Source organism: Vidua chalybeata, chromosome 3, assembly GCF_026979565.1.
Source record: "Vidua chalybeata isolate OUT-0048 chromosome 3, bVidCha1 merged haplotype, whole genome shotgun sequence".
Lineage (NCBI taxonomy): Eukaryota > Metazoa > Chordata > Aves > Passeriformes > Viduidae > Vidua > Vidua chalybeata.
In genome coordinates this window covers 71,427,279-71,453,309 of record NC_071532.1, presented here as the reverse complement: position 1 = coordinate 71,453,309, position 26,031 = coordinate 71,427,279, and the positions used below count along the sequence as shown (strand labels likewise).

Genomic DNA, 26,031 nt, shown 5'->3' with positions numbered 1-26,031 from the left:
CTGAAAAAATGGTGTCTAGTGCTCTACTGGCTCTGCAAAATGTAGATATTACCTATTAATAGGAAGAATTAGTAGGCATAAAATGTTTTGTTGTACTTTCATAACGGTTTGCTCCTGTAAAGGAAAGATTTGTCAGCGCTATCCTGAGTTTATCTTTTACTTTGTTGCCATGCCAATGAAATTACTCATTTTCTTAGGCCAGTTCACCTATGGCTCCTCTGAAACTTGCCAGTAACGCTCACTATAATGGAGTGAGTGGACAAAAAGAGATAAACTGTAGTGAGATGCCAGAAATAGACTTGAAGCTTGTGTTTCTCTGCTTCTCTTGAAGCAGAGAAAAAAGAGAATTGAAGATTTAAAGCTGTAGGTGTTAAGTCTTTCTTCACTACATGGCCTCCACACTGAGAAAGGAAAGGACCTACCCTGCCTGTCTATTTAATTATGGTCTGTTAATTAGCTGTGCTAATTAATTGCAAGTAACTAAGTATTTGGCATTAATAATCAAGGTTCTTAATTTCATTTTTTTCATATACTGTATTTTCATGGGTTTAAATACCAAGTGCTTTTCAGTTCTGCTGAGAAGGATGCATTTAGTCATGGGAGCTGGATTGCAAAATCTCTGTGGCTTTACACTGCATGACGCAGAAGCATAAATATCAGTTTACAAAAGCACATAAGGATAAAAACCTGTGTTGTTCTAAACAGGAAATGCAACAGAGTTCACTGCAAAGGTGGTTGTTGGTAGCAACTCAATATTTGGCCTGAGTGTTTTACATAAACCCAGATTAGATCCGTCCTGCTTCCTCTACTTTCTTTATTCTGTGAAGGAAAACAAAAACATATGTTTATTGGAAATATTAAAAGGAGAAGTCAGTTGGAGAAACTCAGTCCAATTAACTATCCTATTTTTAAGGCTATGCAACCTGTAGCTAGATTTTCTTGTGCCCCAAAAAGCTGACACACTGAACTGTGGATCATTTAAAAAACAGTCTTCAGACATATCCAAAATGGCATTGTGCAGCTTTAAATAAAACATAAAAGAGTTGTTTACACGTCTGATCTTTGGCAGGAGACAAGCCCATCTAGTCTTTAAGCTGCTGAATAACACATATAAGAGGCTCCAGGAGTGTGGGGGCTTTATCCATAATTTAGAACATTTTAATTAATACCACAATGAAATTTAGCCACATATGAGTATTTTGCATTCCAGATTATAATTAACACATTGCTGACATTGCTGAAATCTCAGGGGAAAAAAAGAAAAAAAAAAACACAAAAAAAAAAAAAAAAAAAAAAAAAAAAAAAAAAACAACAAAAAAAAAACCCCAAAACGAAAACAAAAACAACAACAAAAAAAAATCCAACCAAACCAAACAACTATATGAAATAGAAAATAAGTAGTTTAAAGAAGGAGCAAGTAATTAATAACAGTTAGTTAAATTGATACAGCTCTTAAAAATACATCTTGTAATCTGTGTAATTTAAAGGAAATATGCCTATTTGGTAGCCTCCTGCACAGATGAGTTTCTGTTTACTTTATTCACTTATGACATATCCTTTTGGGGCCAATTTTTTAATTCTATGGAAAAAAACTTTTCAGAACCAGTTCACAAGATGAAGAAACAGATGCCTATTAATTTTTATTTATTTAACCAAATCTAGTAAACAAACAGGATTCAAAAAACTTTATATAATTATGATAGAGGATCTATCAGTCACCTTAGGAACCCCTAATGGATAGTCCTATTCTCATGTGAACAGAAAGCCAGTCTTGTCCATCTCAGCTTTTATAGAGAAAGCAGCTTAGAACCACCAATGAATTGAAAAGTCACTTTGGAGCCAACAGTGTTGTCTTTCCGGATAGCTATGAAATAAAACATCCTTATGTTTTTCTTTGGTTTGATTTGGTTGTTTTTTGGTTTTGTTTTTTTTTTTTGTTTGTTTTGCTATGGTTTTGGTTTTTTGTTTTTATTTTTATTTTTTAATTTTTTAATTTAAACCATTTATTTTTTCAATTGTCTCAGAGTAATTCTGATAATCAGTGAATTTAGGGCAGTATTTTGGACATTTCCCTGGTGAAAAAAAAAATATTTCAAAGACCCAAATGGGCCAAGGCAGCAAGTATGAAGTGAGAATCGGATACCTAAAATAGACATGCTCTAAATGCTATAGAGCTGGTAAAATAAAGTAAAAATCCTAAACAAACAGAAAAAAATTAAAAATAAAAGGAAAATCAGTACACTTGTCTGAACAATTGTTATCTCTCTTTCCACGTGCATAAAATACTCAAAATTCCCATGCAGTACTGCTTAGGATTCCATTTGAAGTTGTCACAATAGGATGAAAAATTTGAACTATGTATAATCATAACATGCAAGCTCCTTCAACTTGGGAATGCTCATATTTATTTCACTGGTGAATGTTGTTTCATGGGATAATCATAGTCCTCTAACTTAGTAAGTATTAGACAATAAAAACAGTAATATAAATGACAGAGGGGTTTATGGTTTTTATTTCTTTTGTTTCATTTTTACTTGTTTAGTTAGTTTTCCTTGTGTTGGTAGAAAATATTCTGGATTCAGCAGTGTAAATTCTTCATATTATACACCAAAAGCATTTAATTCCTAGGTCTATAACTTTATTGATTGTTTACTATTGTTGCTTTAGGAATAATAAATAATGAAGATAATACCCATTTACACTTTTTAAATGAGAAAGCTGCCTCAAAAAAATGAAATAAATTTAAAGTGAAGATTTTTTGTAGATGATATGCTGGATTAATTTACTCCTTTACTGAGACATACCTTATCACAGAAATTGTCAGAACTGTAGCATGAGTTGCAGAAATCACTTGCTCGGAATTTTTTTTCTTACTGGAAAAACTTATGTCTTATCCAGAGTTCAAATTCTAGCCCTACAGGTTTAAGCTTTGACTTCTTACTGTTTGTGAACCTTCAAGATTTATTGGATGGCAATGAATAAAGATAATGTTTCAGTTAAAGATGCACAATTTCTTCTGTATTCTTGAAAACATATGAATGGATCTTATATTTTTCCTTGGTTAGGAAGACTTCCATGTAGCAAATGTGTGTTGTACAGCATATGTGGCTTAACGGAGTCATTGAAACATTGTCAGTCAAATGTTTTTCCAAGGCCATCTGTAGGAGGTGTTTGCAAAAGACAGGTGGAAGGTCGAAGCACTCTTTTCCACATGTTGACATATTGAGGCAAGCTTATCACATCTAGGTGTGTGCAGTGTTTAAACTGCACAGGGTTTAGAGAGATAGACACCTACATTTTTATACTGATGTGTCTGAATATGTTCTAAATACTTACACTGCCTTTATAGGCAGTGGATTTAAACGATGCATTTAAAGGAATCTAGGGACTGACTCAGCTAATGCAATTACTTGCCCACACATGAGAACCTAGTCTCCCTAAAAAACCCAGGTCATATATAAAGGGATTACAAATATCAAAGGCATGAGATATCTGAAACTTGCTCCAGTAGGAGACTGAAGCAAATATGACAATACAAATAGCACTAAATGCCTATTTTCACACATCTGAATTTCTCAGTGAAGGAATTCAGTGTCCTGAACACTGGGTACATCTAAGTTTGGCCTCTAGCTATCAACTCCACAAAACAATGATCTGTTTATATTTTGTCACACCAGCCAGCAGACAACTTAGGGTAGTTCAAATAGCAGTACACTCCTGTGTATACAGTAATGGTTCTTTCCACTAATTAACTAATTGAAGGACAGCAAAGTTGTTTTTTAGTCTCCCTCAATGTCATTTACTCAGTCATTATTGAGTATAATAGAAGCTTTGATACCCATCTTATTTTCAGGCACTTACGTGATGAAAGTTGGCTAGTTGATTATATGAATACACAGTTGAATCTTGCCAGAAGTCTCTTAGAAGAGATTACCATATAAGTGCTTGCAGAGGCTATTGGCAGCTCTGAGGACTACAAGATCTCCAGAGAAAAAGAATCATAGAATAATTAAGGTTAGGAAGGGACCTCTGCAGATCATTTAGTCCAACCCCCAGTACGATCTTTGTAAAATGAAAAGGCTCACAGGGTTCATCAATCTAAGGGCTTTTCTCAAACACAAAATATCTTAGAAACAGAGTGATATAACAATAGATTTACTCAGAATCTCAGCTTGTTTGAGAAGTCTATATATGTCCATGCTACTAAATTAAATTCTGTTTTTACTTTTTAACAGTGCATATGCTTGTGCATCAGCATATGAACCCTTAATATTATCTTACTGTGTCTCAGGTGATATATTCAATAGGCTTGCTGCTTAGGTCATTAAAAAAATGTTTTTCTATCCTAGATAAAGTGTTCAAAAGAGATTGGGATAGGAAGCATTGGGATTTTGAATGGATAAATTAGATCTAGTATGATTATCACTTGGAGTGTGCCATAAGTAAGCACAGTACACGTTATGAAAAATAAACTATGTATCTAGCAAAACATAGAATTCTCTTGCACATAGGAAAAAGGGAGTATAAGAATTTTAATTAATTAATCACTATAATCCATAGGGAAAACCCACATATATTTATGCAAAGGTTTTGTGGTCTTTTTCTATTTCCCCAATGAATTTCAAAATTATGTAGTCAGTATGATTACTGAAAAACAGCTATGCAAGACAATTTTATTTAAATATTTTCAAAATGACTGATTTATTAGTTTGTATCAAGACCTTAACTATTTTTTCTATCAGGACCAGTATTTGTCCTTTCAAGTAGGAGTGGCATCAACATAGTCATACTATTCCTGAAAATCTGCCTCTTTATGAGTTATAACAACTCAGTGTGTGATGTAGCGTGACATAAGTCTGTAATTGGAATATTGCAAAGTTCTTCTTATATGTAGTCTCAGTCACAAAAGTATGAGCAAATGCATCACTGGCAACAATTTAAGAAAAAGACATCATATGTGAAGTTGAATTGTATGTTTCTCATTTAATACTGGGAAAGGGTTAAAGGAAAATTTTTAATTGTATAATAAAAAATTATTTTTTAATTCTGTAGATAGTTTCAAGTGGCTTGCATCACTTGAGGTATTGATATAACAGGTCATGCAACTACAAAAAAAGCCTTTCATTTTCAAACTTCAATCTTTCAATATTTGTATACAAGTATAATATTTAATTGGATTTTTTAAAAGTGAAAATTTATTGAAATATTTGTTAACCTGTAAATATTTTCATAGCTTTCATGGTGTCAAGAGTTGCCTTACAATCAATAAAATATCTTTTCTGGAGTTTAATTGGCTAAATGCAATACCTCTCAAATATAACAACATCTGAGGATGTATTGTTCACCCATTTTCTTAAAAGCAGGAAGAGATTCTGTGTTTTTGAAATTCATGTACTTTAACAAATGCTTTTTAGTAAATCTTTGCATCTAGAATTTCTTATGTCATTATATATTCCATTTTTTACTTTTTAACAATGACAGTTATAAATTTATTTTTAACAATCTATTTTAAATTATGTTTCTAAAGGTCACAGATAAAAAAAATGCATTAAAGACACTCTAGTTCATCTCAATTAAGATATTCTTAATATCCATGACACTCTTATTAGTGCCTTTGACATTCAAAGCCCAAAGGAAAGAAGAAGTAGGAAAAATGCATCTATTGCTTTAATGAAATTATTTTCTCTACCAGAAATACTTCATAAAAAATAACACCATGCTGTTAGATTGCACAGGAACTGATCCATACAGTGAAGTGCCAGGAACTCTCAAACACACAGGCTTGGTGTGCAGCTTGGAGTGCCAGCAAAATGTCAAATCTCAAGTTGGTGTCAGGAAACTGTCTGAACAGAGCCCTAAAGACGAGAATATTTTTGCTTTAAATGAGAAAAACTTAGTCTGTCGACTCGCCAACATATGTGAATGAAGAGACTTTCCCTCGAAATAATCTGGAATGAATAGATTTCTCCCTCCCTTCTCCCCTCTTGTAAAGAAGAATCTTAGGAGCAACAAAAGACTTACGACACAGCACGATAAAACAAACACAACTGTACTGATGAACCAATTAAAAATTTAAAGGTTTTTGAGAGAATTAAACTGAATGCAGTTTAAGGTATCAGAGAAAGCTTTATAGTGATTTCTAGAAATAAACTGCTGCATGACTTGAAGAGAGTTTGAGTCAGAACTCTGCAACTGGCTACCTTGGAGTCTTCTAAAATAAGGGGAATCAGGAAATTTAATCCTATTGTCAAAAGAGGTAGTCAAATAGTGCCTCGGTGAGCAGACAAATAAAAAGAATACAAGTCATATACATACAACTCATACACAAACTTTTAACCTGCATATTTAATTTTGGAAGGGGAAAATTTCAAAATTTTGTATTGCTGAGTTTATTGCATGGAAGCATATCTCTTTTCCATTTTTTTCCTCTAGAAATCAAAGATCTGGAAAAAACATTTACATGGGGGTTTTTCCACCTATCCATGTGTCTTCTCGGTATGATTTACTGAAATTAGGTATACAGCAAGGATATTAAATAACTAAATTGTAGGATGTTTTGAGTAGAAGGAATTTTCTAATCTGTGTATGAATGGTTTATAAATTCTGAAAAAGTTGTACTGTTCTGATTAACTGGAACCTATCATCTAGAATAGTTAAATACTGGCTGTCATTTTAGTTTATGTGGTTCTGATACCAAGTAGATTCAGAAATCAGATTCTAAAGAGATAACTACAAATAAAAGAATTCAATTTTCCATAAATGTCTTCAGTATAAACTGAAATGGGACAAGAAGACATTAAAACTGTCTATTTACCTGCTGTCAAACTTTTCTTTGTCACATAGTGATAATAATCAATGATTATAGCTAAGTTTCAGTGTCAAAGGCTTTCATGACCCTGGAATTGCCAGTTTCTCCTAGTTCCTCTTGCTTATCACATTCAACTCCAGATAGCATTACTCTCAGAGTCTTTTAACACCACTTTAACCTCCCCTAAAAAGCAGGGATTTCTCACTGTAGTTCAACAAAAAAGCTGTTTTCTGGCATAAAAATATAGAGAATGGGGTCTTAGACATAGATCTGGAATCACAGATTTCCCATGTACACATCCATTTCTTTACAGAAAGAAGCAAGACTCCCAAATCCTATATCATTTACAATAAATTTATGAACTTCATTCAGAAGCTGACTGACGCTTAGGAAGGTGTGAAAGTACAGAAGTCACATTTTTATTATCAGAATGAGTGTTAGGGTCACTGAAGTAGTCAAAGAAAGGACTAATATGTTTGGTTTACATTCCTTTTACATCCAGGTTAGAGAAAGCATGGATTTATTTCGTGATCTTACTGTAGTCCTCAGTGGAAAGCTCGCTAGTTCAAAACCCACCATGCAGCTCAACACAAATCTGACAGCCTTGGCACTGTAAAAAGTGTACACAAGCAGTGTGAGAGCAGCAGAGGTGCTGTAAGTCAGCAGTGGAGTGCCTTTTGCAGAGATGTGTAGAGATGTTAATGCACAGAGCCTTTCAGCGCTGTGGCTTGAACCAGCCTGTACTATAAACCTCTCATTTTCTTGAACAATAAAACACCCCAAACTCACAAAGAAATATAAATGCAATCAAAAAATATTGTCCCTGTTCTAAATACTGTTTATTCCTTATGAACATACATGTGCTTTTTGTAGGACACTTTTAAACCTGGGACCTGTCGAGAGTTGAGTAAAGGGTAACTAGAATATATATAAAAGGCCTTTTTGGAATTAAAAAAAGACAGACTTAAATATGAACATAAACCATTTCCTAAGGTTTCTGTAATATAGTGTACTGGTTCTGAAAATCTCTGTAGTCCCCTTGAGCATCTCCATTATAAAGTAATGGGTAAATTTACTTTACCACTCTCAAGGGCATGTTTTCTTAAAATTATCAGATAATAATAAAAAAAAATCAGAATAGTATATAAAAGGGAAGAAAAATATCTTATTTTATATGAACACAAAATCAGTAAAATTTCAGAACTGGATAGATTAATGACCTGTATAGTTACATCATAATTGGTTTTTTTCTCTGAAGTTTTTCACAGAGAGCATATTTTTTAAAAAACCCTACATTTACTATTTTCATATTTAGCAATTTACATTTTTTTCTTACATGTTTTGGCCTTTTTTTATTCATAAAATACTGCTATTATTTTGAGCACTGTATACATAAAAATATTTATAAGATCACAAATAAGCATTAATATTGATTTAAAACAATAACATTGAAAATGTTAAACCATCCATAATGCATTTTCTTAACACGAAGTAATTTTAACTTTCTGCTTGCTTATTCGCCCTTTATACTGTTTTATAATTCTGACTGTATAAAACCAATTTATTCATATTTGGGATCCTTTATGGTTCTAATACATTCTGGGCATAAGTTTAGGAAAATCAATAAACCATCTTGGCACTGGAATATGAAATATCAATATGGCACTGGTTTTCTAATGTGTCTAATAAGACACATTAGTATTCTTCTTCTGCATATAGCTTATAAAATCTTAAAATTCATATCATTATATTATTCATATCCACAGTCTTAAAATGGGCTTGATAGATAAGGCTTAGTAAGACAAAAGAGGAGATTTGTTTTTGCAAAGATTCTGTTAAACGTGCTGGAAGCAGTAGTGAAATCTCAAGAGGAGAAATAAAAAGCAAGCAGGCGATCTGAGATCTGTGCTCTTCTCAACTCCCTGCAATTCCTAGAGGTTACATATAAGAAGATTATGAAACAACACACAGATACAATTGAAAAGCTTCCTAATGAAAACAAATTTGCGATGTTTGATGACTTATATGCATCATCATTTTTTGACAGCAACATAATGTGGAAAGACAATTTAATGAAATAAGAAGATTTTACTTTCTAAGTAAATTGTTTGGGATAATTGTCTTACAAAGAAAGAAGAATTGAAATTACATTGGAATAACCCAATTCCAATACCCCTGAAAGGCAGAAAGGCATTGATGGAAATGATGCTGTTCTTTATTATTTAATTTTATTTAATTTTCACTGAGAAATTTCAGAAAACAAAGTCATTTGAATGGATTGGTCAATATATGATATCTATGGGCACTGTCATGACACCCTTATTTAAGCAAAACTGATTAACTCATACATCAGACATTTGAGGCAGAAAGCTGGAGAAATCATATCCAATCCATCCCTATGCCAAAGAAGCCTTAACTGGCTTAAACTGCGGAAAATTATTCATACTGTGTTGAACTTCCTAATGTATAGTTTTGTAGCAGTACTACTTCTCAAAAATACATTACAGATAATCTCTTTTAAAATACTAATATATATTAGATACTTGTTTCTGCACTCTGTAATCTTATTTTTGACTATTCACATATTCTCTATCCCTGAAAACAAATATTTTTTCCCTGAGCTTGTAATCCCTTCCATTTTTACCAGTCATAACTTCCTGGTTAAATTTGAATTCTTTGTGTTATTCTGAATATATTAGTAAACCAGATAAGAGTGAGTCACTTGCTAAATTTATTGTTCATTTATCTGTGTGTGAAATATCTTTCACACCCTTTTAGGCTAAAATTAGCACAACTTTCACAGACTTCCACTGAATTTCTGCTGGTGTACTGCACTCTCTCCAGGTACAAATATACTCCAGCAGAATCACTGAAAGATAAACTTCTGTTAGTAATATTGTACCAGAATTGTTCTTTTGCATCTAGAGAAAGAATGAAATCTAATAATTAGGAGAGCATGAGCAACACTCGTATCTGACACACACGTCAGCATGGTTCAACTATAAAGTTGTGGTATTATTACTTTTTTAATACAATTAATAGTTTTTGAGGGGGCAGGAGGAAGTGAATATAGGACTTAATGGGGGAAAAGCAAAGCATTCTGAAGTCATTTTGAAGTTTATTTAACTTGGATTGAATTAGCGAAAACTTTCTGCTGAATAAGAATAAAATATGTAATATTTGTGCATAAATAATCTGGGTTGAATGTCTACTTTTTGTCCCACTGTCCTGTTTTGGAAGAATATAGGGTGCACTGTTGACTTGACACAAATAATTTCTTTTACTAGATCTGTTTTTTTCAGGCATGAAGCAGGAATTTCAGCAGAATCTATGCCAATGATGAGAGACAGTTAAAAGTATTCTCTTTCCTACCTCATTGCAAAAGCAGGTAGAGGTGACTGCCAAACAGCCTACTTTTAAGGAGCAAACAGAGTGCTTGGTCAGATAGATGAGCAGCTGAAGGATCACAAAGACTGTGATTAACTTGTGGTTCATTATCTAGTGCTCACAATCATGACAGAGTTTTAAGACATGTCATACCCCATTGCATAGCATGGGATAGGACGTGCTTGTAGCAAGTGAGGTAGGCTGCTTTCTGCTCTGACACCACAGAAAGTGGAAATGAAATAACAATGCACTGCAAATGAAACAAATTCTTAGCCCTAGATGCAGAAGTTCAGCCATTACAGTCGCTAGGAAGAGCAGCAGGTCAGGAACTTCAACTTGACCAAAGTCTGCCTCTGCCTCCTGTCACAAGACAATGTTTCTCAGAGCCACTTTACAATTGATGAAGACTACAAAAGCTGATTTGATAAGACTTGAACCTCAAGAGTTGAGAGTGGAGACTTAACAATAAGAAACTATGAGAGCAACTATGAAAAAATGGGTGTCAGACTGAAATTAAGGAAAAATCTTTTCATTATGAAGAGTGACTAACACAGGAATGGGTCTCCCAAAGAGGCTGCACTGTTTCTATCTTAGTTGATTAGCAAGGTTTGACTAGACACAACTCTAATCAGTCTGGTTTGCGCTCAGAATTGACCCTAATTTGAACAGGGAGCTGGACTAGAAATATCCTGAGATCCCTTCCTCTCTAAATTATCTTGTGAAGACAAGTATTTTTTTATGTCCCAGTCTATTTCCTCTTCTACATTAACAGTTGAATTTTGACTAATTCTTCATATCATTTAAAAATAATCTTAACATCATATATAAATTAACGTTATATATATAACAGTGTCTTTTAAATTTGTGTCACTTTTTATTCCCTTAATTTCCTCCTAAATGTTAACAATAGGCTTAATCATGTACATAAGTTTAATTAATATGCTGCTTCTGTTTTCTTCCAGATAATGAATGAAGATGTTAAAAACTGCCAAAACACATTGCTTTGCTTCTGCTCAACAGAAGTCATGAAAAATTACCTCTCTTGTAAGACTAACTTGGTGTGCTAATTCCTTACAATAATTGGCACCAAAATTGCTATAACTCATTATTAGTTGAATATCAATTAGCTTGAATATGACTGAGAAATTTATATTAATGTTAACCTAATGCTTAATTTACATTTCCAGCTGGTTTTAATTATTTGAAAAATCACCAAAAAAATTAGAATGTGCAATCAGTGAGGTTTCACCTTTACACAGGATTTTCTGGGAAGTTAATAAACAAAGCAGATATAAATATGAAAAATTATTTCTTGAGCATTGCTTTTGTAATTATCTTGCAACCGCTTAAATTACAGAAGTTGAAGATTGTATATATGTTTATTAAGCTACAAGAAAATAAAAAGCTTCCCCAAAAACTCAGACAACAAAAGCTACCAAAACCAACCAAACCTAAAAAAACAAACAAATAAAAAACCACAAACAAAAAATAATAATAAAAGAAGCCCAAACTCAAAACCACTGCTTCTTTTCTCTTTGACAAGTATTTTGCCTCACAGGATTTTGGAAGACAAAACACAAGAGAAATCTTCTAGACCCCACATTTCCCAAAAAACTTGTTACCTTAACTCTATTTCAACCAAATTTTATAGCAGGGTAGCATGTACAGGTCAAGTTAAACAACATTCTGGGAATCTTGCATCTCTTCTTATTTTGCCCAAACTTTTGGTTCCTTTTTCTCCCGAGGAGATTTTTTATTTTCACTTTTTAGAAATGCCTCTTTTCCAACCCTGATAAGCAAAGGTTTGTAATATGCCTTAGAGTTAGAAGCCTCTTCAGTTTTTATCAGAAAAACTCTTACTGTTTCTGGAATGCTATTTCTCTTTGTATCTTATTCTATTGAACACATGCTTTTTTCCTGATAATAGATTATAAAGATTAGAATATATAGAGAGAAACCTGCATAAATGACCTAATACTCTAAAGAGCAAAATCCACAACAGTTTCTACCAAAGTACAGGACTATTTCTGTGTCATGTCTAAGAAAAAAAAATCCTAGAAAATCATATCTTGTGTAGCATGCTTGTATCCAACTCTGAGAAAGCAAATACCAGCTGAGACCCTGAAGAAATTTCTCTAGTTTTCTGCAGCACAGAAATGATTTTTTTTGTTCTTTTTAATGTCTGTTGTTAGTGCCTTTTAACTTAAAAAGCCCATAGAGACGTATTATTGATAGCAAACTTAGAGCTATCTTGCTTGCATTAGACTAATTGACACAGTAAACTGCTTATTGAAATGACAGACAACTGAACAGTACCTGAATTTCATGTCTGGCCTGCTGTACTTTAAGGGTGAGATTTGTCTTCTCTTGTCTAGCAGTCTGGTGAGAGGACATAACAGTAGGACTAGAGATCTGGAAGTGTAAAGATCAAACATTTCTTTATATGTAAAGCTTGTTAAGAGTAATAAATATTAATCTGAAAACAACTTGAATAATGTAATTTTCAAAGAATAACCACTGTAATGTTGAGACATATATAAATCTAGATAAGAATTATTAGAAGTGTCTTTCTTTCGTTTATAACATATTTTACAAAAAACAAATCAATATTCTAATTTATTAGACAACAGCTGGAAGGTTTCCTTTTTACTTTTTTTTAATAAGAAAGAGAATAATTTCAAAAATTCTTACTGGGCTTTCAAATCAAAATCAACATTAAAAGTAGAATGTGTTGTCATTTAAATCCTCTCAATTGACAGGTTTGAGTTTACTTTGAGATGAAAACACTTTCTACATGGGGTTGTTACCTGTATAACTACAGCAGTTGTACTGGACAATGCCTTGTTATGTTTAGAGCTGAAGACCATGCTGTGCACAATGACAGTCCTTTTATTTTCTTCTTTCAACACCTTTCTGAAATGCGTAAATTAATATTTTTACAGCATGTCTGCAGAAAGTGAAGAAATAATTATATAAGTTGCCATACTCTCCCTATAAAGCCCATAAACCCCATTTCTTTACACCTATCATCGTCTAAAACTGATAATTACAAATGTAGTTTTCTAATTGCCTTGCTTTTCTCTAAATCTCTAAATCCAGTTAGAGCTAAAAAGACTTGCACATATCATGTCACACTGCAACCACTATTGGACTATTTATATATTCCTTATCTGGAGGATAAGAATAGTCCTTTCCCCCTAGCCAGTTTATCTGGTATATTAACAACATAGATTATAATCACAGATGCCATTAAATAAATTTCACATTTAATACTGTGAATACAATGCTTTTGAGATACTTCACCAGTCATTAAATATGACACCAGTTAACTCTGATGGAAAAGATATTTGGAATTCCATCTGGTTTGAGTCCTTTACTCTCTTTCACTGGTGGGATTTAAATATTCTGTGTTATGCAACTAAATCTTAACCAATCTTTTCTGATTTTGTGCTGTGTTGTGGTTTTCATTATATTTCTTCCCTTACACAGGAAGTAGCTCTAGTGAGAAACATGCTTCAGATCATATCTTCCATTCTTTATATTTCTAACACTAAAAGTTGATATGAATTTAATTCAGATACATTTTAACATTTGAATTTTTTAGTCACTGTAACACTGTGTTCCTATGATGTTGGATGATAATTTGAAATACTTTGAGAAGCCAATTGAAACTCCTCCTTAAAAACAGATATACTCAATGTGGAAAGAAAAGTTATTGTAATTGAATTGTATTTAATATTTACTTGATATTTTCTTATGTGTAATACAATAAAATATAGACAAATTTTGAAATTGATAAAAAAAATCAAGCCTCCTAAAAAACCATACAACTTTTCATAGCTAACAGTTATGTATGTCACATAGTAAGAAGGTAAAAATAATGCTATATTATGTTGAATAAAAGAACAGTTTGTATTTGCCCAATTATTGTCATCAGGAAATTTGAAGTTTGAGAAAATATATAAAACAGATATTTAAATCTATGCAATTAGTGAACTGGACCATGGACAACTCTCTTCTCCTTTGTATGAGTATTGTCATAGTTTGATGCTGGTGCAATGCCAGTGTCCCCCATGAAAATACACCTTCCCAAAATAAATGCTGTGAGATGCAATCAGGAACAGAGCAGAGCAGGCCCAAGTTTAAAAATAGAGGGAAAAAAAACTTTATTAAGCTACTTCTACTATAAAAGACACACACACTAAATCCAGGATGAAACACTCCAAAACACTCCTCCTCCCCCCACCCAATTTCCAACAAACCACTGTGAGACACCACCCAGGATTCCTGACCAAGTTGCCACCCTTCAGATAATCAATACTCACTCCATCAAGGGAGAGAGGAGTCTCTCTTGCACCATAGACCCCCCAGGAAACACAATTGCCACCCTTCTGTGTTTCCATGTCACACATGGCAACCACACGAAGAAAATCTGCCAGTGTGACACTCTCCTTTCCATGTCACAGTGCTCTCACCACCGTGCATGGACAGACTGCTCATAGGGCTCCTTTAAGGATGCTTTGCCAAGGGCCAAAAGAAACAACAGTTCAGCTTCTCATTTTGGGACCACAGTCCCCCCATTTTCTTCCTCCCCTAGGTCCAAGGGTCCAACACCTTCTCCTTTTTGGGACAACAGTCCCCGCCCATTTCCTCCTCCCCTGGGGCCGAGGGTCTCAAGAACAGAGATCATTTTCTTCCTGAAGACAGAGGGCACCACCACATCCTCCTCAACTCTACTCTGTTCACTCCATTCCTGTGCTTGCAGTTGCTGAAACAGATCTCTTGGCTCACCATTGTATCTCCCTAAAAATGCAGTCTCTGTTGGAGGAGGAATTGGTTCAGGATATGGCTATCAAGAAAAGTCTAGCCAAAAGCCACTCCAGCATCTCCTCCCACCTAAAAATTCCTTCTTCTAACATCTCAGATCCCAGACTGTCTCTCTTCTACCTCAAATCGAGGAGGAGTAATATTTTACAAAGCCTTAATTTCCCAGGAAAGGGTTAAAAGTCTCAGACTCCCCGGACAGCTGAAATCTCTGCCCAGAACTCCAACTCCCATGGCTGGGCACCTTCCCCCCGCACTTCTTCTCCTCTGGTGGTAAATTCCAAAGAGCTGTCAGGCTCTCTGTCTATTTCCCTCTGGGGTGGGGGGGAACAAAGACATCTCAGATTTTCTCCACCCTTCTGTCTGCAGGGGCCAGCCCAGTTCCAGTCCCTTCAGCCCCTGTCCTACCTCTTCCAGGCCTCATGGCTTCCCCTCCCTCACCCAGCCCGTGGCTGGGCAGGGGGGTCAGCACTGCACTCTGACCAGAACCAAAGAGAGCGTTCCCCTGGGAGTTCTTGCTTTTAACCCCCTGTGTTCTCAGAGGCGTGTCCATGCCTTCAGTGGTCACTCCAGGTGCCAATATCCAAACCTGACCAGTGATTGGTTTGACCCAACTTCCTGAGAAACTTCACTTCTGCGTCAAGCCATGACAAGTATAAACCCTGGATAAGCCCTTCAGCTTCATTACTGCTATTTGTGATATATAACTGTGACATTGAAAGGAAGGTAGGATCTATAAATTTTAAATATTTGTACTGAAAACACATTAGTAAGAGTCATCTGGATTTAGGACATAAAGAAATTAGAAGCTGGAAGCAAAAAATGCAACAGTCCAGTATTCACACCTTGACTAGAGTTAGTGGTTTGTGGTTTTTTTTTTTTTCTTTCTTTCTTTTAATTTTTTTTTTTTTTTTTTTTTTTTTTTTTTTTTGGCAAAGGAAAATCAATAATACCTCCCAGGTCTCTGAAACACTTTAACAGCTGGAGACTGAGAGTTTCAAGAAAGGGGGGAAAAAAGCCTCAAAGAAGTAGAGTGCCTTGAAGTATAATTGAAGTTTTGCTCATTAAGGGCAAACCTGTGAAGATTTGACATTTCATCAAGTTTTCAGCCAGAGTTCCTAAGGAAATAGGTTTGAAAAAGTTGTACAGAGAACTGAGCTTTCTTTTGCAGTGTTACCTTTTGACACAAACCTTAGTCAGTCACTCCAATTTCAATAAGTCAATATTGCAATTTAGAGCTTTTCAGCCAACCTGTTGACCAAGAAGAGCATAAGTTAAAGGAAGTTGCACTGTCATACTCATAAACAGATTCTAGACATTGCCATTATTCTAAGTACTTTGTTGATTTTGCTCTCTAGGCAGGCTCTGACTCTTTGGCACAGGTCTACTAACTAAAAGCTGAGCAAACAATACTCCAAAATAGACTGAGTCTAAAAGAGAGAAAACACTTGAGAGTAAATGATATAAAGGTCATTGAGAAACATTATTTTTTCTGTGTTTATATACATTGAATTTCAGTAAAGTCAGCAAAACCATCTCATTTCAAATGTATCAGAACATGTATTTCAATGTATCTGTGAAAGTTTACACTAAATCATCAACCCAAGGGATATAGATACAGTTCTCTTTCCCACCCCATGGTAATTTGTCTATCACAACATAATTGTTTATCCACTGGATTTTATTTGTATCCTTTCTGTGAACAGCAGCCCACCTTTGCAACCTTTCTGCATTTGCTGTTTTCTCATAGGTTATTATCATTACTTCCCATTGTCTCGTCTTTCTTCTGCATATCCTCATTTCCAAATTTTAGTCATTACAGGATGGTGATTATAAGTCCTTGAATATTTGCATACAGTTTTTATGAAATTACCAACATCTGCGCTATTAAGTTTGCTTGGATTTACTGCTGATTAAAGATATTTATATTACATATGAATAACTAAGAGCAAGGTCCTATATACTCACTGCTTCCAAGAAGATTCACATCTTGTATAATTTTTCTAAATATCCAAAGTGTGTCATACGTGATGAGTGTTAAGGAAACTTCCATGTCTGACCATCCAGGAGCCACTCTGGCAGTCATATTCACACCACCTGAGCTGGGACAGAAGCCTCTCTGCAGCCTCACCCCCCACACTCACAATCAGACCAGATTTCCTCACCAGCTTGACCCCAGCTTTCCCGCAGCAGTCTCAAATGTCCATATCCTTAAAATAATTTAATCATGGTGCAATAATTTAATAAAAGAGCAACAGCTCAAGATGTGCCTGCAAGGAGGGACCCAGAACAAAGGAATCCCTGGGCTTTTATCCCCTAACAGTCTAAGCACAGGAAAGTCTGGGGTTATCAGCTCCTCTTGTGTCTCCAAGTGTCCTGTCACGTGGCAGGGTCACAGGTCCCTGTGTCCTTTGTTATGCAGAGGATCAGCAGTTCCCAGCCTCTTGCCTGAGGCTCCTGCCCACCCAGAGCTCAACCTTCAGTTTGCACAGGGAGCTTCCTGCACTGAATGTATTCCTCAACTGTGTGTATAAAGAGTAGTTATGACAAAACACTACCATGTCTAATATTCTAGTAATTGAAAAACCATCAAAAAACTGGGAAAATAAATTCAACCTTTATAGAGCTACAATACCCTCAAGTTGGTGATTTACAAATAAAAGCTTCATCAACAGTAACAAAACTTTACTGAGTCCCTTGATACAGCTTTAGCATTTTGAGAAGATGGTTCACTTGCAGGAGAGTCAAATTTATTACATTAAGATCTAAGCTATTTTGGAACAAGAAAGGAAGTCAACAATCCAGCCTGCTCTAAAATATCTCCAGTGATCAAGGTTCTTTATTTTTGCCATTAAGTCAATGATTATCTTTCAGATCATTTCTGGAGACTTTCATGCTATCACGCACTGAAATAGCTATTTTCAAAACCTCATGGGGAACTTCACTGATAAGTTCAACTCATCCAAGGAGAGATGATTCTGTATAATATTTTGGAATTTGATTTTTGTGCAATAGATTAAAGAAGAATACAGACATTTAAACATCCATGTAATCTGAATCCTTTGGTCCTGGAATCTAATGTGAAGGATTTAGAGATGAGTTAATGTTTGCTATTGAAGATGCTATTTTGTTGAAAAAGACTTAGTGGAGTTTATAATCTCTGTCAGGAAGATACTCTGTTTTGAATATCCCAGGCTAAGACAAGGACTTGTAGTGTTTCTGTGCTCACTACAACCTTACTGTATAGATTAAAATAACTAGAACAAAAAGCTCTGAAAGCTATCTCATAAATTGCATGTTAAAGGTCTGACATGGTGAAACTATTGCATATCTTCAAGTGGTCTGCAAAAGCACATCAAATCTAGAGGTAGGCATTCCCTATGTGTTCAAAATATATTAGATATAGCATAAAATCTCTGATGATATGCCTAACCAGCTGTGTGCTTGGACCTTCCAAAGCATTCAAGAAAGCCCTAGGACACTTTTTAAATCAATACTTTCCCCTGAAAGAGGCAGACCTAATTCAAACATTGTGTAACTTTTAGTTATCTTTTTATCTAAGTTCAAGAGTACCAATTAGATGTATTCCAGATAGTTCTTTTAATGGTCTAGCAAAACATCTGAGAATACAATTTTCCTGCACTGGGCACTTTAACTCTGTATGTACAGGTATAATATTGAAAAATAAGTAAAAATTACTGCCATCATAAAGCAAGAAGGAAACAGATTGAAAACCACCAGTCATTTGGGCAGTCATATTCGGAATGTACTATTTTGATTTGGACCAGCCCTAAGTTTATATCTGTTCTTTGGCACTGTAATACTATTTCTTTCTCTACCATTTTATTTCATCTGGCTCAGTATTACTTTTTTTATTCCAAAGGCACATCTTTCTAGCGACTTCTACAGATCATAATGTGTTTACATGGAAATGTTTTGGTAGTGAGAGGTCTATAGGCCTAGATTCTGTGGGAAAAAAGCCCTCTGTGCAGCAGCAGTTGCAGCTGGAGAAGAGAGGAGTCAGAATATGTGAGAGAAATAGCTCTGCAGACACCAAGGTCAGTGAAGACAGAAGCAGAGAAGGTGATCCAGGTGCTGGAGCAGAGACTGCCCTGCAGCCTGTGGCAAAGACCACAATGAGATCAGTTATACCCCTGCAGCCCATGGAGGTCCAGGGGGAGCAGAGATCCACCTCCAGCCTGTGGAGAACTCCATACCAGATGAGCAAGTAGATACTCAAAGAGACTGTGACTCTGTGGGAAGTCTGCGCTGGAGCAGTCTTCTGGCAGGACCTGTTGACCCATGGAAAGAGAGGGTCACCTAATGCTCTTCTAAGACTAACCATCTCATAATATTACAGATTGTCTAGAATTCTGGAAAGACTTAAAAAAAAACTTTTTTTACCAAAGCCAGAGAATATTAAACATCTTGTTCATATCTCTCCATATTGAACTATAGTATTATCTTCAAGAATTTTCACAGAACATTAGCAAATTTTTGGTAGAATTTGATAAAATATTTGTCTGGCTTTATTTGACTAAGTTTTATTTTCTGGAATACTAATACAGAGCTAATTATTCATTATAGACCATAGCAAGTCTTGTATCCAGGAATTGTCTTTAAAGCACAGAAACTCAAAAAATTTAAAGTATTTTCCTATATATAAAGTATATTCCTCTAGAATTCTGCATATTCTGTGAGTGCCAGCTGACTTATTTAATCAGCCATTCCAGCCATAGATTTGGGTCACTTAAAACTTTTAATATCAGAACATAATATCCTCAGTCCTGCAATCTTAAGTTCATGCTTAGACTCTTAGCGTGTAGAACCTAATATGTTTCTTTTATTCTCCAGATCTAACTCTTTGTATTTTTTTGTATAGCTAAACCTGAGAAGAAGTAGGACCACCTACAGAACAAGGTGGAAAAAGATGACAAAATACCCAATGTTGTGATTTAATATGTTTCAGAGTATCACCTGCCTCTGCCTACAAGTTTGAGAAAAAGTGTCATCAACAGTTTGACATCTGCAAAATGTTTAAAGGATATAAAATAAACAAATTGTCAGCAGAGGAAAATCATTCCTTAGCACCCTTCACTTACATTCATACATTTTTTTAATAATAAGAATAGCTATGATGCAGATATGTTTTAAGGGGCACTAAATGTCAGTTAGAAATAAAATATTTAACTATTTAACTTTGCAGCATTCCTGAAGTAGACTGTAAAAATTTTTTACATCTTTTGGGGGTTATATATATATATATATGTGTGTGTGTATGTGTGTGTATATACATACATATATATACATATATACATATATACACACACATACACACATATATATATATATATATGTATATATGTATGTATATACACACACATACACACACGTTTTTTTTTTCCCCAGAGAAAATGTTGTATGTACACAATTTGTTCTATCAAACTTACTTTTCCAGTAACTGTTGAATAAGCACATTTAAGAGATCCAGAAATAAATGGGATAAATGTTTACCTTACAAAGGACCACACTGCAAAACTATGACATATATATAAACCAAACTACCTTATACTAGCCCCTTAAATCTAAATACTAAATTTTAATTGATTTACAGTTGATTTACAAAGGAGAAGAAATTGTTGCAAAGAGAAGAGTAAATATTGATTAGACATTGGAGATGCCACTGAAAGATGAAATTCTTCCAGGAAGTCGTAACTCATGAAAACATATCTGGCTTCATTTGTTTACTATGTGCAGATCTATATGCAGATCTTGCTTGTGTGTGTGTGTGCGTTGGCACTCACTTTGCTGAGACCTGGAGCTGAGGGGGCATCTGATATCACCTGTTTCTGTGTACGTGGGTGAAAGGGAATTAAGCTGCCTGTTAGAGAGGGAGCATCTGGCATCATCTGCAAAGAGGCGAGCTCAAGCTGTTGAAACCATCTGTGGAGAGGAGAGAGATGCACAGAGAGAGATGCAAGATTCAGAGATGAGCATAAAGTACCAAAACTGAAAAGCCGTGTTCTTAAATAGAAAAACTGCTCCAAATAAGTTCTTAACGATAGATAATTTTTGGATATTGATAGAAAAAGAGGGTGAAGTTTCCCTAGTGACAGAGCCATCCATCTCTGCAGGACATCAGATATCAGGACTCTACACAAATCCTCTGTATGGGGAACACTGGAAGTCCACAGAGGTCCATGTGTTGCAACAGGAAAAAGCCTTCTGACTTTTATTTTTGAGGTGAAAATGCAGGCATGCCCATCATTTCCAAGTCCCATTCAGACTCCCAGTCTCTGCTATTGAAATTGGTGCTGCTGAGTTCTTTATGTATATCTGTAAGCAAGGAAATTTTGCCTTCTCTTTCTTAGTCATATTTAAACTTGTTTCTCTTCAACAAATCTAATTTCTAGGTGGGTTTATACACATCACTGTGGTGTTCATTGCTTCAAAGAGCTAACACTAATCCTCCTTATTGGAGCTCTCATTTTAAGCAAGATCTTGTCATTTTTAAAACCTCCAAGGATTAGTCCAACCTCATTTGCAGTCGTGTATACCCATTAAGGGTGACTTCCACTGCCATGCTGGTTGGAATCGTGGCTTCTGATTGCCTGTTTATTGTGTTTTTCACACAAAAAAAATGTCCTTTTTTTTTGATCCCACTTCTGTGTGGAAACAACTTTCAAAAATCCTCACTTCTACTTTAAATCCTTCCTTTGAGCTTGTCTTTGTGGCAATGATAGAAACCACTTGTCAGTCATTAGCCAGCTGGTGTGACCACTGCTTATTGCACTGGTTGCAGCTGTCTTACCGCTATTTCTCTGTTTCCTCTCCATCTGTCTTATCCACCTGCTGTCTCTCATTTCAAACTTAAATTTAAGCTCCCTAGACAAACACTCTCAATTTGTGATGCTTGTACAGTGCCTATCACAGTGTGTCCTTAGCTATAGAGTCTCCTTCCATAGAAACTAATATGCAATAAGCTGTCTGAGAAAGAGGGACGATGCAGGTTCTGCATCTCAGGGTGGATTTACACCATCTGTTCAATGATATGGAAACCTGAGCAAGTTTAAACACTTCTAGTTGTCTTGGCAAATTATCTGGGAAGTAAGATGAAATAGCACATTTTTAGTTCCAGACTGTCATGACTGGACCCTAGCAAAGCCTGAATGGGGGTGTCTTTATACAGCAGTGGAAAAGACAAATTTGGGAATATACCTGTTGAAGGAAGGACAAAACCTATACTATAGGTATTGTGGCACACATACTTGTGTAAGATGCATGATATTGTGCACAATATTGTACAGAATACTGAGGTGCTTACACACTATTTTCACTCTAATGCCATTTGCTTTTCACCTGGTCATAGAATAGCCAGACTATCTCAAAGAATAGAAAGTAGAAATTGTGAAGTTGTTTTACTTTCACCACTCCAAACTTTTCTTCTGATATTTTGTGGCAATATCCAGTTTTAGAGGTACTTTAGGGGTTTAATTCAATTACAGATTTTTTTCAAAATTACATTACTATTATTATTATTATGCCTACTACTACTACTAATATTATGAGGATATCTTTCTTTCCAAGGAGACTTTCCTAATTATAACCAAGTCAAATTCAAATGCTATGCAACACCATATAAATATCCTAATTCAAAAACAGTTCAATAATTTATATTTATTGTAGAATCACGTAAACCGATATGTATGGTTGAGAAGGCACCTCTTTGACAAAATCCTGTGTGATATTGGAAAAAACTAGACTAGCTGTATAAGACTAAATTTCCTATTGCCTAAAGGCAAATTTCTCTGCTCAAGTTTAGAGAAATTCCATTTACCTGTTTATAAATTTGCAGCTATGTAAGAATGAAGACATCATGCTTTAAAGCATTATTCAAGTGCTTGGTACTTGTTTTGGACATCTACAGCTTGCACATAAAACAAGTAGGCTGGAATAAAATAGAGCTGTGAATTTGAGGTACAAAACCTAAACTGCCAGTCTCTGCACAGATTGTCTTATCCTGTTTTACGGTCATCTGCCAAAAGCTTAAGTTTATTTATTTTGTATTGAAAAGTTCCCAGATTCTTAAACTTCTAAAACTTCAGATATGTGTAATATAACAGTGACAGATCTAGCAGAGATATTATGATTGAATGGAAATTCATGAACATTATTATTAAGATTTAAAATTACATTATCTTCTCTGCTTTTATTCCTGATTTCTATGTTATCTTTTCTGAACTGATAACTTTATTTACATAGTGCTAGAAAGATAAAGTAAAAATCCATTCCTGAAGTTTACATAGGTATAGTGAAAAATAATCAGATAAGACAACATAAAAAAGCAATTGAGCAGCTGAAAATTCAGCCAACCAACGAAACATCAAACCATGTCTCCACGCTAAAGACCACCCAGGACAAAAGCTTCAGAAATTCTTGGATTATGGCTATGAACATTTCTTGGCATCTGTTCCCAGGAGCACTTTCCGAATATGAATGTATCCTAGCAGCAACCAGATTCCCTTCCTTGCTTTCCTCCTTTTTTTTTTTTTTTTTTTTTAGACTGAAGTGAAGGAGTGAAGTGGTCCAAGAGATTCCCTGACATGGTTGATTAGGAAATTGCAACCCTCAGGCACTCCACAGTTTGCCCCAGCAGGTAACAGTAAATTGGTACACTGGGGATTACATTTTTTAGACATAAATGGAGAAAGGCAAAACAAGAACCATAGGCAGAAAACTGATTTACAAATTCACAAGAGAACTGAGAAATATTTTAAGGCAGCTTTTTCTTTTTTTAAAACACTGAGGGATTTGCTGTTAAAAGAAACTCCTTGATGAAACAGTAAATTATCTTATTTAACCTAAGCTACTTTTATCATACCTGTATTTTGGTCTGCTGGAAGGCATTGTGATAAATGCAAGACTATTTTGATTAAATTACTTAGTATAGTGTTGTGGTTTTACCTTTGCCAACAATTCAGCCTCACACAGCCTCCTGTGAGACAGAGGAGAAAATGCGGAGTGAAAAAGTGAGAAAACTCAAAGTGGGTTGAGGTAGGGATAGTTTAACAGGTAAAGAAAAGGCATACATGGAAGCGAAGAAAAAGAAAGAATTCATTCACCACTTCCCATAGGCAGGCACAGCCCCATTGTTGGTGGGATGGAATGCAAGCACTGCTCAATAAGAGTGAAAACATCCCTGTGCTACCGACACTGTTACCAGCACAAATACAAAACACAGCCCCAAAACAGCTACTTGGAAGGTAGGAAGGGACTTTTCATCAGGGAGTGTAGTAATAGAACAAGACATAATGGCTTTAAACTGAAGGATTTAGATTAGATATTAGGACGAAAATCTTAACTTTGAGTGTGGTGAGACACTGGAACAGGTTGCTCAGACAAGTTGTAGATGCCCCATCCCTTGAAGTGTTGAAGCCCTGCGCAATGCCTCTAGTGGAATGTCTCCTTGCCCATGGCAACAGGGTTGCAAGTAGATGATATCAGAGGGTCCTTTTAACTCAAGCCATTCCATAACTATTCTACTCTATTTGAGTATTAAAGTACTGAGTATTTAAGGCTATTAATTATTTAATGCTATCTAGATTTAAAGGTTTGGACCATTCCCTGCCAAAACAAGTTTTTTTGGGGTTTGGGCTTTATCCCAAGCTTGAAATTTCATAATATTGATGATTTTACTGACAAAAAAATTGTTGATCTTCATTACTTTTCAGTTTAGATACTATAACAAATCTGAACATGGAAGACAAAGTGAAGTTTCTCTCTGTCTGCTTCCCTTATGTCCTTTAAGAAATTATGCAACCCTTTCTGACATTTAAGGATACTGGCACAGAAAGTTAATTTCTCGTAAACTGGAAGGAATTTGCACCAGGAGTATAATTACATAAATTAAATTTGCATAAACCTCAAAAATAAAACACACTATTTTCCCATCAACTTAAGCATATATTCTAAACACCTAAAATTTTCAGGTGTGTGAGAGAACTATTACTTATCTCCTACAGTCAAGTTTGAATTGAATTAATTACAGCTGCTAACTTGTGTGATTTCTACCTTTACTCAGATAGTGGTCAAAACTCCGTGATAACTACTGTCACCCAGAATGCAGCTGCCAAGCAGAGACAGTTACTTTAATTACTGTAATAGTTCATATTTCTTCTTTTATACTAGTGCAGCCTCCTTTCTTAATGTCCTTAATAAGCAGGATGATTAAAATTCTCTAGTGTCACTGATTAATCTACACTTTTTCATTACTTTCCAGCACTGTTTGTTTTCTCTATGTTCTGCACCAACACACTTAATTTCTCTTATTTTTTTTAAGCAATTACAAAAAAAATCCCTAATTTAAGAATGTCTCTGAGAGCTCTGTGTTTCTGATTTGGGGATATTTCAAAGTCATTAATTCGCTAAATTAATGTAGGTGGAAAGCACTAAATCTAGTATGCATTTTTTTACAATCTTCTTGTGATAGTAAACCTATTTTGTGGCACATTCATTAAATAGAGGGTAAATTGATCCAGGAGATTTTAGTTTTCAGGAATCTAATATTTGAAAGAAATAGTCTGGCATTGTGCTTCCCATGAGCTATTTCTATACATGGATACAGATAATGCCTTCAGTAAGCAGAGCAGATTTCACAGGGTTTACAATATAAGAAAGCTCCTTCTAGTTTTTCTTTATTACCAAAACCAGGAGCCAGAACACAGTACTTTCATTCCTGTACATGGTTGCTCTGACAGTATCTTCATCCAGGATCTCTCACAAAACACTACAGCAGAAGTCTATTTGCTGTTTTCAGATGGATATTAATAAACAGCTGAGCCTGTGCTTTTAGCATGCAGTTCATTATATGATTTGGTCATGGAGCAGTATAAAAACATCACAATGATAAAAAAAGGATTTTTATTACTCTCCAAGAACATTTCAACTGTGATATCAAGAATGGTGGATGAAACAGTCCATTGTCTGGTTTCATTGCTGTTTTCTTTCCAGGT

At 35.1% G+C, this 26,031-nt stretch overlaps 2 long non-coding RNA genes across 2 annotated transcripts; both read right to left on the bottom strand.

The window, feature by feature from the left end:
* Window positions 1-702: 702 nt before the first annotated feature.
* LOC128785869 (uncharacterized) lies at window positions 703-16,276 on the bottom strand. The gene is made up of 6 exons (XR_008430067.1): window positions 16,211-16,276; window positions 13,003-13,142; window positions 12,512-12,607; window positions 5,750-5,855; window positions 3,862-3,982; window positions 703-819 (listed from the first exon to the last, which is right to left on the bottom strand). It is a non-coding gene; the product is annotated as an uncharacterized LOC128785869 (long non-coding RNA).
* A 2,611-nt stretch (window positions 16,277-18,887) lies between these two features.
* Window positions 18,888-22,950, bottom strand: LOC128785871 (uncharacterized). The gene is made up of 4 exons (XR_008430069.1): window positions 22,857-22,950; window positions 20,824-20,962; window positions 19,237-19,311; window positions 18,888-19,138 (listed from the first exon to the last, which is right to left on the bottom strand). It is a non-coding gene; the product is annotated as an uncharacterized LOC128785871 (long non-coding RNA).
* Between the last annotated feature and the right edge of the window lie 3,081 nt (window positions 22,951-26,031).